The sequence below is a fragment of the Lepidochelys olivacea genome (assembly GCF_965140295.1).
Source record: "Lepidochelys olivacea isolate rLepOli2 genome assembly, chromosome: 3".
NCBI classification, from domain to species: Eukaryota; Metazoa; Chordata; order Testudines; family Cheloniidae; genus Lepidochelys; species Lepidochelys olivacea.
Genome location: NC_140413.1, coordinates 97,943,991 through 97,962,456, shown reverse-complemented (window position 1 = coordinate 97,962,456; position 18,466 = coordinate 97,943,991). Strand labels below are relative to the sequence as shown.

The 18,466-nt window shown below is 44.4% G+C and overlaps 1 long non-coding RNA gene across 1 annotated transcript; it reads left to right on the top strand.

Annotated features, from left to right (window-relative positions):
- The first annotated feature begins 5,580 nt into the window (after positions 1 to 5,580).
- LOC311518052 lies at positions 5,581 to 16,283 on the top strand. Its single transcript, XR_014710873.1, has 3 exons — positions 5,581 to 5,690; positions 13,552 to 13,639; positions 16,133 to 16,283. It is a non-coding gene; the product is annotated as an uncharacterized lncRNA (long non-coding RNA).
- Positions 16,284 to 18,466: the final 2,183 nt, after the last annotated feature.

Sequence of the window (18,466 nt, the reverse complement as noted above, 5' to 3'; positions counted from 1 at the left end):
AGCACATGATTTCTGAGGTTGTACAAATCATAACCCTACCGAACTGGCAAGCACGTGTGTGTGTTTGTTCTACTTGTCTCTGCAGGATGGGCTCAGGAGCACCCTACCATGAGTAATACCATACTGCCCTGCAGTGATGACTACAAATGGAACTTGCCTTTAGCTTAAGTACCATTTTTGCAGCAGACGGGAATAAGTTCTGTTCCCATTGACTTTGTGAAATTCTCAGCAGCTTTGGCATGCATAAGGCAGCCCCAGCTCCCATGGGAGATTTCCTAGGTAGCAACTGATTTTTTTTATGCTGAAATTGTGATTCCAGACCAGACCAGGGATCCAAACAACTAAAATTTTGAGAAATTCTGTTCTGAATCTGAACTTCTCAGCCACCATACTTAGTCTTTAGTATGATTTGTCCCCACATCTGAACAACTCTCTGCTTGGGACAGGTTCAGATCCACACTTTGAATTTTTAGCCCACTTCTGTTTGTGGCTCTAAAGCCTTGCCTGCACTGGAGAAACTTATCAAAATAATTCCCATCAGGTCTGACTCTAGCTTAGCTGAACTAGTGAATATGGTGGGAGCCAATGTATGCAAGACTCCAGCATCTTGAACCTCTTTTTTTTTTTAACCAGTCTATTTTTTCAACAGATTTAACTAAATTTGTGGCCAAAAACTTCCAGCCACCAATGCCCTTTTGTAGACTGTGTAGACCAGCTTTAACACCCCATCACCTGAACCAAAAGTTAGAAGCAATGAGAATTTGGGGATTAGTTTTTCCAGTGTAGACATGGAACCTTTCAACCCATATGTCCCCCAAACTCTACGCATACAGTACCATTGAAGCACTACCATCTTTGGAGTGGAGGGTGACAGCCATTTAGTGAGTGTGGAGAAATTCATGCAAAGGTCAGCCACGCTTTCTTTAAATGGGTGTAAAATTCAGTTGATTCTGTTAACACCAATGAGACAATAAAAATGTAGGCTGCTGTGTTTAGTTCCTGTTGTCAAATAGGACCGAGAAGTCTATTGTACAAACATCCTCTCTGCAACAAAAGGCTGGTAAAAGTTGAACCAGTGAAAGGAAGTGTAACTTCACACAGCATATAGTCTGCAGTAGGTCATGAATCATTTGCCCTTCACTTAAGAAATCTTGGCAAAACTAAAAGCTTAAGTAATGTAACTAAGAATATTTGGATTACACTTCAGAATCTGCAGTCGGAGCTTGATAGACCACAAATCTTTTGGGCAACACTGTAATGAAGATAACACCCAGTTTACACCAGAAAATGGGGGCACTGGGAGAAAATCAGTATCGTCTCTTTCATCAAAAAAGATAACTGAAGGATATTAAAGAGTTTGAAACAAAAATTCAAAGATTTTTTTAAATCACCAAACTCTTGTAAGATTTGAGAAAGTCGTACATATCGTTAGCACTATTCAACAAAATTTGACATAATTCTATCCAAGGAGATGTTAATGTGGCAGCCTGTATTGCTATATAAAGTGCTTCCTGTCAGTCTGAGCCAAATAATAGTTGGAAATTAAACAAATAAATACTTTTACTGGTAATGGGCTTGTTCAGCAACAACAGACTTAATCCTTTGTTCAACCAGAACCTGATACTGTAGTTGGTAATGAGGCCAAATTCCCATTGATCTTGATGGGACTTTGACCTAAAAAAGGATAGCAGGTTTGGACCCTTAAGGGACCTAATTAATCAAAGCAAAATTACTGTGAATGCATACAGCTTCATAGGAAAAAAACCTGAAAATTTGAAATTGAAAATTAAGGGAAAGATCCTCAGGTGGTGTAAATTATCATAGTTCCATTTACTTCAATGGAGCTATGACAATCGATGCCCACTATAGATCTACCCTTAAGACTCACTGTGAGATGCAAAATATACCTCAACCCCCACTACAAAACAAACATTCCTGTGGTTATATGCTATATCCAGACTATACCAAAACTAGATACCTAAAATACTACGCTGGACCATTGGCCTGGAAATAGACTAAAGGGATGAGAATCATAGAATATCAGGGTTGGAAGGGACCTCAGGAGGTCATCTAGTCCAACCCCCTGCTCCAAGCAGGACCAATCCCCAACTAAATCATCCCAGCCAGGGCTTTGTCAAGCCTGACCTTAAAAACTTCTAAGGAAGGAGATTCCACCACCTCCCTAGGTAATGCATTCCAGTGTTTCACCACCCTCCTAGTGAAGAAGTTTTTCCTAATATCCAACCTAAACCTCCTCCACTGCAACTTGAGACCATTACTCCTTGTTTTGTCATCAGCTACCACTGAGAACAGTCTACATCCATCCTCTTTGAAACCCCCATTCAGGTAGTTGAAAGCAGCTATCAAATCCCCCCTCATTCTTCTCTTCCGCAGACTAAACAATCCCAGTTCCCTCAGCCTCTCCTCATAAGTCATGTGTTCCAATCCCCTAATCATTTTTGTTGCCCTCCGTTGGACTCTTTCCAATTTTTCCACATCCTTCTTGTAGTGTGGGGCCCAAAATTAGACACAGTACTCCAGATGAGGCCTCACCAATGTCGAATAGAGGGGAACGATCACGTCCCTCGATCTGCTGGCAATGCCCCTACATATACATCCCAAAATGCCATTGGCCGTCTTGGCAACAAGGGCACACTGTTGACTCATATCCAGCTTCTCGTCCACTGTAACCCCAGGTCCTTTTCTGCAGAACTGCTGCCGAGCCATTCGGTCCCTAGTCTGTAGCGGTGCATGGGATTCTTCCGTCCTAAGTGCAGGACTCTGCACTTGTCCTTGTTGAAACTCATTAGATTTCTTTCAGAGTAACAGCCGTGTTAGTCTGTATTCGCAAAAAGAAAAGGAGGACTTGTGGCACCTTAGAGACTAACCAATTTATAAATTGGTTAGTCTCTAAGGTGCCACAAGTCCTCCTTTTCTTTTTTCATTAGATTTCTTTTGGCCCAATCCTCTAATTTGTCTAGGGCCCTCTGTATCCTATCCCTACCCTCCAGCGTATCTACCTCTCCTCCCAGTTTTGTGTCATCTGCAAACTTGCTGAGGGTGCAATCCACACCATCCTCCAGATCATTTATGAAAATATTGAACAAAACCGGCCCAAGGACCATCCCTTGGGGCACTCCACTTGATACCGGCTGCCAACTAGACATGGAGCCATTGATCACTACCCGTTGAGCCCAACAATCTTGCCAATTTTCTATCCACCTTATAGTCCATTCATCCAGCCCATCCTTCTTTAACTTGCTGGCAAGAATACTGTGGGAGACAGTGTCAAAAGCTTTGCTAAAGTCAAGGAACAACATATCCACTGCGCTCCCCTCATCCACAGAGCCAGTTATCTCATCATAGAAGGCAATTAGTTTAGTCAGGCATGACTTGGCCTTGGTGAATCCATGCTGACTGTTCCTGATCACTTTCCTCTCCTCTAAGTGCTTCAGAATTGATTCCTTGAGGACCTGCTCCATGATTTTTCCAGGGACTGAGGTGAGGCTGACTGGCCTGTAGTTCCCAGGATCCTCCTTCTTCCCTTTTTTAAAGATGGGCACTACATTAGTCTTTTTCCAGTCGTCTGGGACTTCCCCCAGTCACCATGAGTTTTCAAAGATAATGGCCAATGGCTCTGCAATCACATCCGCCAACTCCTTTAGCACTCTCGGATGCAGCGCATCCGGCCCCATGGACTTGTGCCCGTCCAGCTTTTCTAAATAGTCCCGAACCACTTCTTTCTCCACAGAGGGCTGGTCATCTCCTCCCCATGCTGTGCTGACCAGTGCAGTAGTCTGGGAGCTGACCTTGTTCGTGAAGACAGAGGCAAAAAAAGCATTGAGTACAATAGCTTTTTCCAATCCTCTATCACTAGGTTGCCTCCCTCATTCAGTAAGGGGCCCACACTTTCCTTGACTTTCTTCTTGTTGCTAACATACCTGAAGAAACCCTTATGAGGCCCATATATAGTTAGACAGGAAAAAGAGAATGGAAAGGTGATTTTTCCAGTGTATCAACAAACTTTCCTAATAGCAAATTTTGTTTATTTTGTATAAGATGTAAAATAGGTCTTATAGAACACCACAAAAAGCAGTTTCATACACTCTTGAGGCTATTCTTTTTTGTGTTTTGTCACTTATGGTTGGTTCATATGTTGTGGTCATGCCTTTTTTTTTTTTCACCTGTTGGAGCACTATTTATTAGTATTATCTCCAGTGCAGCAGCACCTTGGATCTAGACCAGGAACCCATAGTGCTAGGTCTGTACAGCAGATGGTCCCTTCTCCAAACACCTTACAATCTAAGATGAGGCAACAGATAGATTTATGGGGGAGGACAAGGAAACAATGAGGCTAGGCAGTGGGTTGCTAGGGCTAGATGGGGTTCAACCCTCTCAAGCCTGAACCATCCCGCTGCCTGCATGCAAAGCCCAGCTCCACAGGCAAAGACCCATCTCTGGCAATGCTGGGGCCAGCTCGGTGCTGAGTTGCTTGGCTGGCCAGCAGCACGATGAGCAGAGAGAGTCCCTGGAACCCAGTGGTGAGGCTAAACCACAAGGCCTCAGCATGGTGCTGCAGACAGAGTCCATGCCGAGTGTGGCCAGCACCCAGCAAGTGAACTTCATCCCTGGTACAGCAATAGCAAGTCCATCCCTCCCCAGTGCCTGCAGCCGTAGCTGGAGCCAGCAAGGGAGGGAGGAGAGCAACCAAGACAGAGGGAGGAGACGGGGAATGGGCTGGGAAGGAGGGAGCCATATACAACCACCTGTGGCCACTGGCACTGCCGCAAGCTCCCTGCGTTCCTAGCCCCTCCACAGCCCCTACTCCAACTCCCCCCCATGCCATAGACCCCCCCCCAAATAACCTATCCCCACACCTCCACCCAACTCCCAACTAATGACCCCAGCTCCCCAACCACCGCTTAAACCTATCCAACCCCCTGCTACTCTGTCCCCAAATAAACACACCCCAACTCCCCAAATGAACCAAAGTGCACAAAACCTCCTCCTGCCACAGGCCCCACCTTCCTGCCACTCTAACCCCCATCTCCCGAAATAAACTCTCCCCCGGGTGAAGCTGAACACCCTGATAAAACCCTCCCTCCACTCCCCAAAGCCCACCTCCCCAACCCCTAATCCTCCCCTGCCACTGCTCACCATCCCTCCAAGCCCAATCCCCCAGTAACCCACCTCTTAAAACTTTCCCTATTCCCCCAATTCCCACACCATCTCCCTCTTCACCCCTGCCCGCTGCAGTGCTCCACCACTGCTTGGTCCCCCCAAGGTCCCTCTCCTGTTCTCAACACCCAAGTCCATCTGCCCTACAGATCAGCCCAAATGCCCCCAGCTTCTACTGTGGGGCTGGTGACTTTTTCCCTTCTCTCTCCCCTCCTCTTCCTTGTCTTCTTGGGGAGATACGAAGGCTTTTACTTCCCTTTTATGGACACCCAGCCAGCCAATTAGCTGTAAAATCCCTCTTGGTAGCTGTTCTCTGCTTGCTTTACCTGTAAAGGGTTAAAAAGTCCCCCACGAAAAGAAAAGGAAGTAGGCACCTGACCAAAAGAGCCAATGGAAAGGCTAGAACTTTCTAAAATTGGGAAAGAAACTTTCCCTTTGTCTGTTGTTCTCCAGAGAAGGAGACATGGAGCAGCAATGCAATGATCAGGAATGCTGTGTAAGGTTTGAACCATGTATGAACATTTATCTTCCATACCTAAAAGGAATCATTGGGACAGGGAATGTTTAAATAGACATGATCAGGCTTGTAGATCTCCTCTGTGCTAACCCCCAGGTGCTGTTGTTTGCTGGACTCCAAGAAAGCTATTCTTGGTACTTAATTTTTGGAATTGCTCTTTTAAAAGCCTAAGCTCCAGATGTATTTTCTTCCTTTGTGTTTTTAATTAAGTTTAACTTTTTTAAGAACAGGATTGGAATTTTGGTGCCCTAAGAGGTTTGTGCATATATTATTTAACTAGCTGGTGGCAACAGCTAATTTTCTTTGTTTTCTTTCTCAGCGCTTCCCCGGAGTGGGGGGTGAAAGGGCTTGAGGGTACCCCACAGGGAGGAATTCCCAAGTGCACCTTCCTGAGTCCAAGGGGGGTTTTGCATTTGAGTGGTGGCAATGTTTACCAACCCGAGGTCAGAGAAAAGCTGTAACCTTGGGAGTTAATACAAGCCTGGTGTGGCAAGTATTAATTTTTAAAATCCTTGCGGGCCCCCACCTTCTGCAATCAAAGTGCTGGCCTGGGGATTCAGCTCTGACACGTCCAGCCCCCACCCCCGATTCAGAGGAGCCCACTACAGCAAATATGCAAGTGGTGAGAGCCAATAGGCCAGAATGGGGAGCCAGGCCCATTCCCAGAGAACAGAAGCTGCCTCTGCAGGTGAGTGTGTGGCAGTCTCATTCCCCAGCTGTCCCCTCCCCTGAGCCTGCCCTCTGCACTGTGCTGCAGTAAAGACAGCAATCCTCTGGAAAGCAGGGCCTGATGGTTTTACTCAGCCCCCAGGGAGAATATTTTTACTTATGCTTAAGACAATGAGACAGTATTTGTCACCATGAAAGGCAGGGGTCTCTGTACACCAACAACCTAACTGTTAAGTTTTCATTTATTTTATAAATTGTAGCTCATATTGAAGCTGAACACCTTATTTGATCAAAAAGCGGTCCATTTACACATTGTAGATGTGAACAAAAATGTAAAAACAGTTAAATGTAAGTTAAAAAGCTTTTACCTGTGCTTTTACCTGCAACATTGCATTAAAATCCATGTGTCCCTTCTCAGCTGGAAACTGGCTGAGAATGTGTAAAACAGCATTGTTTCATTTAGACCCAATCCTTCAGTGTGCTCTGTGCCCACATGATGCTCATTGCAGGACCAAGACCAGAGATTATACATCCTAAAATAGCATCTGCCTTTGCCAATAATCTTATATTGTGTTCATAGTTCATTATATCTTCCATGTCTTTTTCTGCATCCCTACTTCTGAAAAGAAGTCTCCCATTGTATATCTATTTGGATTATATTTTTTTCCTAGTGTATTAGTTTACATCTATCTACTGCATATGAAATCACCTCCATTTATATCTGTCTCTCTCAGCTTGTTTTGCAATTCTGATCTATTCTCTCAGATCTTTACTAGTCTTCCTAGCATAGTATCTTCCTCAAATTTAAATCAATCAATCAGGAATTTATCAGTCTGAAGTTTACCACCAGACTATTAATGAGTATAGTACACTGAAAAGTAAAAGTCCACCAGGTTGATCTTTGAAGGACACCATTTCTTCCTCCAATTTTTGTAATGCTACCCTGTCAATAATCACTGGCTGCTAGTTATCTGTTGGCAAACTAGTAACCCATATTATGGTATTTCTATTCATAGAGCATTTTTTTCAGCTCCTTAAACTTTATGTGATACTATATCAAAAGCTTTGTTGATAACACAATAAAATTTTATTCAGCAGGGCGCAAGACCTCAGCTGCACTGAGTTTACACTTGGTACAGTTGAGGAGTGGGATGAGGGGTAGCAATAGCTTTAAGCCACCTTCCCATTCCCCTGTTTCTGGGTCAGCTAGGTGTCAAAGTGGCCCCTAGGGTGTCAAAGTGGCTGCTTTAAGGACTATTCTAAATTACGCTAGCGGCAGCCAGATGCTGTGCCTGCCCAAGATTGGGTGAGTACTGTGCACTCTGCCCCACTCCTTCTTGGCCATACCTCGCCACCTTCAACATGCTCCCTACATGGAAGTGAGGGAGAGCAAGAGATGTATAGCTGGCTACGCACCACTCAAGGTTTCCCCTGCATCGGGGGGGGAATCCTTGGTTGTTTTTTGCTAGCCTCAAAGCTGTATTTTTATTGTATATCTGACATATTTGTTTTATGAACCCGTGTTGCTTATCACTTACCACATCCCTTTCCCTTGTGAGAACTTTTACAAATATCTGTGTGGATTGGATTCATTTACACTGATAACAGACCATAAACCACTTGTAACCCTCAGCAGTGGAAAAGACCTGGATCAAGCACTAATGAGATGCCAACTTTTATTGAGAAGGATAATGTGATTTAACTTACTTTTTTATTTGAATAATAGCTGAGATTGTAATTCAATCACATGTTTCCAGGAGCTGGGACTCTGAAAACAATCACCAAATATCACAAGGCTCATGATAAAATCATAAGAGTTGGTGACTCTTTAGTCCCCAGACAGAGGACACATCCAATATTAAAATTAAAGCAGAGGTTACACTTTATTTTAGTAAGAATTGGCACTAAATTATCAAAATTAGTTTGTTCTTATTTTCATGTGTCACAAACATTACAAGTTGCAGTTCCTTGCTGGATCACTAGATGGTATATGAGCTCACTGTAAGGAACCTGAGCTGTCAAGGAAGCTCTAGTTAGAATTTAGGCAATGCTACAGTATCTGTCTTTATTGCCCTGGATCAGACACACCTAACTTGTGTTTAACTGCAAAGGAAATCCATCCAAAATTGTTCCTGACAATTACCACTAGAAGTGACTCAGCCCTGGTCTACGCTACAGGGTTAGGTCGAATTTAGTCGCGTTAGGTCGATTTTATAATTAATGCGGCTACGTAAGCAACCTCGTTCCGTCGACCTAAAAGGCTCTTAAGATCAATTTCTGTACTCCTCCCCGGTGAGGAGAGTAGCGCTAAAATCGACCTTGCTGGGTTGAATTTGGGGTAGTGCACTAGGTACATCAGGTACACAGGAAAAGCCCCGGGAACTTCTGAATTTAATTTCCTGTTTGGTCAGCGTAGCGAGCTCAGCAGCACAGGTGACCATGCAGTCCCCCCAGAATCGCAAACAAGCTCCAGCATGTAGCGAACAGGAGACACTGGATCTGACTGCTGTATGGGGAGAAGAATCTCTGCAGGCAGCACTCCGATCAAAAAGAAGAAATGCTAATATATATGCCAAAATCGCACAGGGCATGATGGACAGAGGCTACAACAGGGACACACAGCAGTGCTGCGTGAAAGTCAAGAAGCTCAGGCAAGCCTACCAAAAGACAAAGGAGGCAAACGGTTGCTCTGGGTCAGAGCCCCATACATGCCGCTTCTATGATCAGCTGCATGGCATTCTCGGGGGGGGGGGGGAACCCTACCACTATTCCACCACTGTCCATGGACACCTGAAAAGGGGGAGTCTCACGCAACATGGAGGAGGATTTTGTGTATGAGGAAGAGGAGGAGGAGGAGAATGCGCAGCAGGCAAGCGGTGAATCCATTCTCTCCGGCAGCCAGGACCTTTTCATCACCCTGGAGCCAACACCCTCCCAAGGCAGGATCCCAGACCCTGAAGGCGGAGAAGGCACCTCTGGTGAGTGCACATTTGTAACTACAGTACAGGGTTTAAAAGCAATTGTGTTTAATGTTTGATTTTTCCCTGAAGACTTGGGATGCATTCGCGGCAAGTACAGCTACTGGAAAAGTCTGTTAATGTGTCTGGGGATGGAGCGGGAGTCCTCCAGGAACATCTCCATGAAGCTCTCGTGGAGGTACTCTGAAAGCCTTTGCAGAAGGGTTCTGGGGAGGGCTGCCTTATTTCATCTCCACAGTAGGACACTTTACCACGCCAAGCCAGTAGCAAGTAGTCTGGAATCATTGCAGTACAAAGCATGGCAGCAAATGCTCCTGGGTTTTGGTCGCATTCAAGCAACATTCGGTCTTTATCTTTCTGTGTTAGCCTCAGGAGAGTGATATCATTCATGGTCACCTGGTTGAAATAGGGGAATTTTTGTAAGGGAACAGTGAAAGGACCCCGTTCATGCTGGGCTATTTGCGCTTGGCTAAAAGGGATCATCCCATAGCCACGTGGCACGGGGAGCGGTGAAGGGATCATCCCAAATAGCCACGCGGAGAGGTATAGGGAGAGGTGTGCTGCACATCCACCCAAAAACCGCAGCCCCTCTTTTTAAATGGCAACCTAACCAGCATTGCTTGCTATGGGAAAGGAGGATCCTACAGTTTGAAAACATCCCCACATGTTATGAAGGCGTTAGAAGCCAAACCCACGTACCCTTTGGTTTACCATGGCTGCCTGGAAACTGAATTCTGTTGCCCAGCTGTGTGTGATGTGTCACCATACCGGCAGGCGCTCAATATAAAAGGCAAAATGCGACCTTGTACCTAAAGCACATGTGCTGTCTGCTGTGAATTGCTTGATTCACTATGAAAGAGTCTCCCTTTTGTTCTCAGAAATGTATCATCTTAAATTTTACTCTCCCTTTTTATCCCCCTGCAGGTGCAAATGTTTCTATGCTCCCCCTATCATCTCCGTCTCTGAGGTTATCACAGATTAGAAGGCGAAAAAAATGCACTCGCAATGACATGTTTTCCGAGCTCATGCAGTCCTCTTGCACTGATAGGGCACAGTTGAATGCAGGGAAGCATTCAGTGGCAGAGTCCAGGAAAGCATTAAGTGAGTGCGATGAGAAGAGGCAGGATGCAATGCTGAGGTTAATGGGGGAATCAAACGGACATGCTCAGGCGTCTGGTGGAGCTGCAGGAAAGCCAACAAGAGCACAGACTGCCACTGCATCCACTGTACAACCACCTGCCCTCCTCTCCCAGACGCCCAAGAACACGCGGCGGGGAGGTTCCGGGCACCCAGCCACTCTACTCCAGAGGATGGCCCAAGCAACAGAAGGCTGGCATTCAAACAGTTTTGATTTGTAGTGTGGCTACAATAAGAAATGTGCCCTTGTCCTTCCCTCCTCCCCGACCTGGGCTACCTTATCAGTTATCTCCCTTTTTTTTTTAATTAATAAAGAAAGAACGCATAGTTTCAAAACCATAGTGACTTTATTTCCTTTGCCAGTTGTGATCAAAGGGGGGAGGGTGGTTGGCTTACAGAGAATTAAAATCAACAAAGGGGCCGGGTTTGCATCAAGGAGAAACACACACATCTGTCAAACCGTAGCCCTGCCAGTCATGAAACTGGTTTTCAAAGCCTCTCTGATGCGCAGCGCACCTACCTTTGCTCTTCTAATCGCCCTGGTGTCTGGCTGTTCAAAATTGGCAGCTGGGCGATTTGCCTCAACCTCCCACCCCACCATAAATGTCTCCCGCTTACTCTCACAGATCTTATGGAGCACACTGCAAGCAGTAATAACAGTGGGAATATTGGTTGCGCTGAGGTCTAACCTAGTCAGCAAACAGTGCCAGCAAGCTTTTAAATGTGCAAAGGCACATTCTACCACCATTCTGCACTTGCTCAGCTTATAGTTGAACTGCTCCTTACTGCTGTCTAGGCTGCCTGTGTATGGCTTCATTAGCCATGGGAGCAAGGGGAAGGCTGGGTCTCCAAGGATAATTATTGGCATTTCAACATCCCCAACAATAATTTTCTGGTCTGGTAAGTAAGTCCCTTCTTGCAGCTGCTCAAACAGCCTAGAGTTCATAAAGATGCGAGCGTCATGCACCTTTCCCGGCCATCCCACATTTATGTCGGTGAAACGTCCCTTGTGATCCACAGTGCTTGCAGCACCATTGAAAAGTACCCCTTGTGGTTTATGTACTGGTTGGCAAGGTGGTCCGGTGCCAAGATAGGGATATATGTTGCGTTTATCACCCCACCACTATTAGGGAAATCCACTGCAGCAAAGCCATCCACTATGACCTGCCCATTTCCCAGAGTCACTACCCTTGATAGCAGAACGTCAGTGATTGCATTGGCTACTTGCATCACATCAGTCCCCACAGTATATTTGCCCACTCCAAATTGATTCCCAACTGACCGGTAGCAGTCAGGCATTGCAAGCTTCCACAGGGTTATCGCCACTCACTTCTCAACTGTCAGGGCAGCTCTCATCCTGGTATTCCTGCGCTTCGGGGGGGGGAAAGCAACTCACAGAGTTCCAGGAAAGTGGCCTTATGCATGCGAAAGTTTCGCAGCCACTGGGAATCATCCCATACTTGCAAGACTATGCGATCCCAGCAGTCTGTGCTTGTTTGCTGGGCCCGGAATTGGTGTTCAACTGTATCAACCAGCCCCACTTCTGCCATGATGTCCCAATTGCCACAGCCCATGCTTTCAGGAATGTGTGTGTCCATGTCCTCATCACAATTGTCCTCGTGCTGCCGTCTCTTAGCCAAGTTCTGCACATACTGCAGTATAATGTGTGAGGTGTTTACAATGCTCGCAACAGCAGCGGTGAGCTGAGCAGGCTCCATGCTTGCCGTGCTATGGCGTCTGCACAGGTAACCCAGGAAAAAAGGTGCGAAATGATTGTCTGCAGTTGCTTTCACGGAGGGAGTGGAGACTGATGACATGTACCCAAAACCACCCGCGACAATGTTTTTGCCCCATCAGGCATTGGGAGCTTAACCCAATGGGCAGCGGAGACTGCAGGAACTGTGGGATAGCTTCCCACAGTGCACCGCTCCTTGAGTCGATACTAACCACGGTAGTGAGGATGTACTCCACCAACTTAATGCACTTAGTGGGGACACACACAATCAACTGTTTAAAATCGATTTCTAAAAATCAACTTCTATAAAATTGACCTAATTTCGTAGTGTAGACATACCCTCAGGTTGACACCCTAGCCCCACTGTAGTTAATGGCAAAACTCCCATTTAACTTCTGTGGAGCCAGGTTTTGCTCCTAGAACTCACAGGGCGTATCTACGTCATCATTTTAGCATTTTCCAGGAAAATACAGATCAGCATTTTAGTCTTCCAGACCATTTAAGACTGGAACAAGGTACTGAAACTTCTGTAAGAATCCAGCTACACAGTTAACTGCTGAGGTGTTTGCAAGGAGCTCAAACGGTTTCTATCAGACCACACTCACCAGAGCTGTGTGCTGGTGACCTTTCCACAGAGTTCTGGATCTTAACGAGACAGTAGTGGAAATATAGCCCTAGTGTTCTAACCAGTTCTGGGTGAAAGCCATATTACTTTCCATGCACATTGTTTGTATTTACACTACCAGGATACGTTATTTCTGAGCACTGCTATTGCACTATCACTGCAGTAGCAGCTCCATGCAATGACTTTAGGAAGGAAAATGAGAAGATGAAAAGCAGAAAGAGTGAGAGGAACATACAAAAAGAAAGAAGAAATGAACCGAATAAGCTTTAAAAAAAAATCTATGTTTCCATCCTGAAATTAAGACCAGACTAGCAACTGAGAAAAAAGGAAAACAATCTTGTTTCTAAAAAACAGTAATTCTTAAAAGGCTACCCGGGAGTGCCAGAAAATCTTGTTCTCCTGAGCTCTTGTTAACACCACACAAGTGAAATTAAAACCTTCCGACATAGAAGTGCTTTGGTAAAGAACAAACCAGCTGAGAAGCCTCTGAACTTCTTGTTTTACGAGTCAAATGGTTTTGTTGTTATTTTATAAAGCATTTATGGACATTTTCACACTGCTCCATTTGCTGAACATTCAAACGGCTCTTTTTTTTAATGATAGTGCTGCATGTAGCCATGATAATGAGGTTGTTTCAGTTTAAAGGTTTTAATTAAAGATTAAAACATCTGTGGATGGTTCACATGTTCTCACAGATTATTCATTCCTACAGCCTTTACTCAGGTGAGCAGCTCCATTGGCTTCACTAGGACCACTCAGATGAATAAGGATTGAAGATGCAAGTCCATACTCTGTACCTTGTGAGTGCTGTTTAGTGTACCAATCATAATTAGCTCACTGTTACCTTGTGTTCCCCCATCTGTTTTCTGTATCCATTTGTCTCTTGTCTTGTACGTAGATTCTAAACTCATTGAGACAAAGACTATCTTTTGGTTATGTGTGTGTACAGTCATAGGGATGATGCCTTCAGTACAAGGGTGGTGCTCCAGTGGTATAATGCCACTGTAGAGACTAATAGGCCACTCTGGCCCAATCCCCTGCAAACACAATAGGGAAAAATAAGGTGAGGACAGAGGACAGGAGACGTTGCTGGGATGCCTCTATTTGCACATCATCTGAGGCTGCATTTTTGGCCCCTCTGGCTATTGTATTTGGGTAAGTTAGAGCAGCCCTCTGCCTTCAACCTCCTTTAACTCTGTGTAGGCAGATCAGACTCATGAAGAACTGCACCAGAATCGGGCAATTGTAACAATGAGCTATAAGCAACTTTTGCACATCCACTCCTGATGTTACATGCTGTGCAGTTTATTTACACCACTGGATTTAGCCCAATATCTCTTGTCATAAAATAATAATACTTCGCACTAAAATAGTGCCTTTCTTCCGATGATCTCAACACCCCTTACAAAGGCAGCACCCCCATTTTACAGGAAAGGGGGGACTAAGGAACAGAGAGATTGAGTGATTTGCTTAATGTCACATGGTCACTGGCAGAGTGAGGAATAAATCCCATGTCTCCTAACTCACTGTTTCTTGCCTCAACCACTAGATTATTTCCCTCATTAGACATATGGGAATCAAGTCTACTCTTGCATTGGTTTTGTAAAACTGGGGCTCTATTTACTTCTCTGGAGTTTCTTCACATTTACACTGGATTCTGAAAATAGAATCAGACCTTTAATACTCATGTAATTGAGAGCACACTTGGACACACACTGTATTAGAGTGTCCTCATATGGCAAGGAAAAGATAAATTGAAAATCAATCCTCCCCTCCGTCCACAAGCATCAGTTTGAGGGAGGTTCAGAGTAAATTCCTTCAGTCCCTAGACCTTTCTGTGTCTCCTTCACTGCTTGCTCTGCGCAGATTATTGCAACTCAAAGGTGGTCCCTGAGACAGAGGGGCCTGACCCACGGAAGTCTGCTGCAGGGGTCAGGGAGCTGGGTTCCCTGGGTCTAGACTGTACAGTGGCTGAAGAGCTACTTTGTATCACCTCTACATTGGCACTCCCCTGCGTGGGAGTAAGAGGCCTGTACTCCCTTTTTGGGATTTAACCATTGAACAGCCCAGTGAAGAGCAAAATAAATAAATACATGTCAGAGTTTTTATTTAAATTCTTTCAGTTTTAAAATTAGTAACACGTGGAGGAAATTTGTTTCTTAAAAATATATATAGCTTGTAACCTGACAGAGTCCCTTGAAAGAGGAACAAACACATGGGTTTTAGAAGAGAGCTGGGCCAGAGAAAAATGCTCCAGCTTGGAGTCTAGTCCCTCGTTCTTTGTGCACTCAAATTCCTCACTGGTACATCCATGACAGCTGAAACCATCTACTCAATGTGCAGCGACAGTCTAAAAAGCTAACAAAATGTTAGGAACCATTAGAAAAGGGATAGATAATATGACAGGAAATATCATAATACCACTACATACATCCATTGTATGCCCACACCTTGAATACTGTGTGTAGATGTGGTCACCCCATCTCAAAAAAATATAGATTAGAATTGGAAAATGTACAGAAAAGGGCAACAAAAATTATTAGTGATGTGGAACAGCTTCCATATCAGAAGAGATTAAAAAGACTGGGACTTTTCCAGCTTGGAAAAGAGACGACTAAGGAGGGATATGATAGAGGTCTATAAAATCATGACTGGTGTGGAGAAAGTGAATAAGGAAGCGTTATTTACCCCCGCACATAACACAAGAACCAGGGGTCACCCAAGGAAATTAATAGGCAGCAGGTTTAAAACAAACAAAAGGAAATACTTCACACAATGCACGGTCAACCTGTGGAACTCGTTGCCAGGGGATGTTGTGAAGGCCAAAACAATAACAGGGTTCAAAAAAGAATTAGATGAGTTCATGAAGGCTAGATTCATCAATGGCTATTAGCCAAGATTATAAAGGATGCAACCATGCTCTGGGAGTCCCAAGCCCCTGGTTGCCAGAAGCTGGGAGTAGACAACAGGGGATGGATCACTCTATGATTGCCTGTTCTGTTCATTCCCTCTGAAGCACCTGGCATTGGCCACTGTCAGAAGACAGGATACTGGGCTAGATGGACCATTGGTCAGATGTTTTTATGTTCAGAAGACTTTGCAGAGTGCAAGGAATGCTGCATCAGACCATTGGTTTAGTGCATTTAACAACTATGCAATAATTAGCACTGCCATGCAGTAGTAAATTTTAATCTCATGTGTATCATAAAATACATAAACCAGTGAGGCAAAATAATTTAAGTCAGTGAGGAAAAAAATACATTTTAACTTCTTCTCTGGTGTTTTCCCCACAGGGTATGGAGGGAAGACAGGGTTGGCCTCACAAAACCTGAAAGAATCTTCCATAACTCAATTTAAAATATTATAATTGTAATTTTTATGAATGCATTCCTTAAGGACTATATTGTACAAGATACTTAACAGAAGAACAATTTTGAAAATTAAAAATATATGCCATTATCTGCTTTGATGTCCATTTTCTAATCATAATGAGTCACTCCAGATGGTACTCCTCTATAGTGCAGAATAATGAACTTCACGGTGGCACTGCCTCTGAGATTATAGGATTTTGCTATGCACCCGAGGCATGCATTAATCAGCAGTGCTGCGCCGTATGTTATATCTTACTCTTTAATTAACAAATTCAGTGAGGGGAAATAGCATTCATCGGCCGATATTGTGATGTGCAGCACAACTTGCAAAGTAACTATACACTTTTTTTAAAATTTGAAAGTTAATGATTATAGTTACATACCATGGCCCTGATCCCGCAAGTACTTAAGCTCATGGTTAACTTTACACAGGTGAATAGTTCCATTGGTGCCAATGGGACAGCTCGCTTGCATAAAGTGAAGCACATGCTTCAGAGTCGCAGGATTGTGGCCCAAAGGCTCAATCTGTCCAGTTCCCATGAAGCCAAAGGCAAAACTCCCATTGGTTTCAAAGAGAGCAGAATCAGACACCAAGGTAAGGATAGGAAATACTAATTAGGTCATACAGAAAATACAGAACGAAAGCTGAGTGAAGGAAATAAACTAAGTTTTAGTGGATGACAGAGCAAACATTCAAATATATATATCTCGTAAAGTTTGGTAAGCCCAAATTATACCTACCAAAGTTTCTGGACCTTATCACTCCCTCTCATGGGAAAAACAAAACCTCATAGGAAAGGGCCAGGAAAATTCAGTGAGATTCCTCTTGTGCAGTTTTCCCCTAGATTGTTCAATGGGGGGCAGGGATGAGATTTCCTGCTTCCTCCCCCAGAATGGGAACACGCGAGGGGTCCAGAATTCATGGATCCATAGAGATCTGGATGAATCTTGGTGAGAGCTGCATTCCCACTGGTTCTATTGCAGCTGTACAGCTAGGGAATCTTCACTAAGCTACTGTCCCAGAAACCCTCTGACAGAGGTGCCTCTAGCAAAGGAGCAGCTCCATGGAAAGAGTAACACAGCCTCTGGCCATATTAACTGTTCTGCAGATTCCCTGCATGGTTGCTGAAAGGAAATGAATATGTTTCTTAGTACATCAATTCCAGTCCATTCTGGATAGTTCCAGTAGGCTGGAGAGAGCTGTCCTTTCCCACCATGAGGAAAGAAAGGACAGTGCCATGAGGTGACTGATCCAGTTCCTTTTTCCCATGTGGATAGAGAGATCCCACTTAGAGGGTCCTCTTTTTGCGTGTCAGGGGAACGATCAGGCCCTCATGTACACCTTACACGGTTTTTTCCCCCAAAACAAATTATTCATTGCTATCACTAGCCTCTCCGAGTAACCCTGCATCATACCAGTGAGTACACACAATGGACGTTGATGAAAGCAATAAAGAAAAGAAAATTCAGTTTCATATTTCCAAGGACTTACAGCAGTGAGTAAAAACAAACAAACAAATAGAAAACTTGGCACTTGTTCAAACACTTCAGTGTAAAAACCACAGGGCATAGCTCAAGGAGCGCAGTTTGAATTAATAATCAAATAAACATTTTCTTCTTAACACAGTTGCCCCACAACTGAGACCCACAAGGGGCTCCCTCTGCACAGGTTGGATACCTGTGCTCTGCTGGGAGCTGGTCATGCATTGGTTTTCACGTCTAGTTTGTAGACTCACTATTTTAAAACTAGCAGCAATGTATATGTACAAGTGACTGTAGAAAACTGGGTATGCCTCAGCAAGGCTATGAGAACTGGATATTCAGCAGTGAGTCTATGGAGAAGTCATGGATAAGTATAAGCAAGTGTGTACATAGAAGAACTGGATATGTGTAAGTAAGTGTGTGGGAGAACTGGGCATGCATCAGTGAATCTGCGAAGGAGCAAATCTATGGAGGGATAGGCATCAAAAAATACATGTGAGGGAGAATGAATAAGCTTCCATCTAGCTAATGTCTTTTTGCATTGTGCCCATCACCACTGTGTCTCAATACCTGGGAGAGAAATGAAGGGTGTTTACGTCAATGTAGACAAGAACAGATACTTTAAGCAGTAGCATGCATATATGGGGAGAAAGGAATATATATCATCATGTATGTATGCACATCAGTGAGTAGATGTGGAGAACTGGATGCATAAGAGTGAGGGTGCATGGGAGACATTAAATTGCATTAGTGAGCATGTTTGGGAGAACTGGA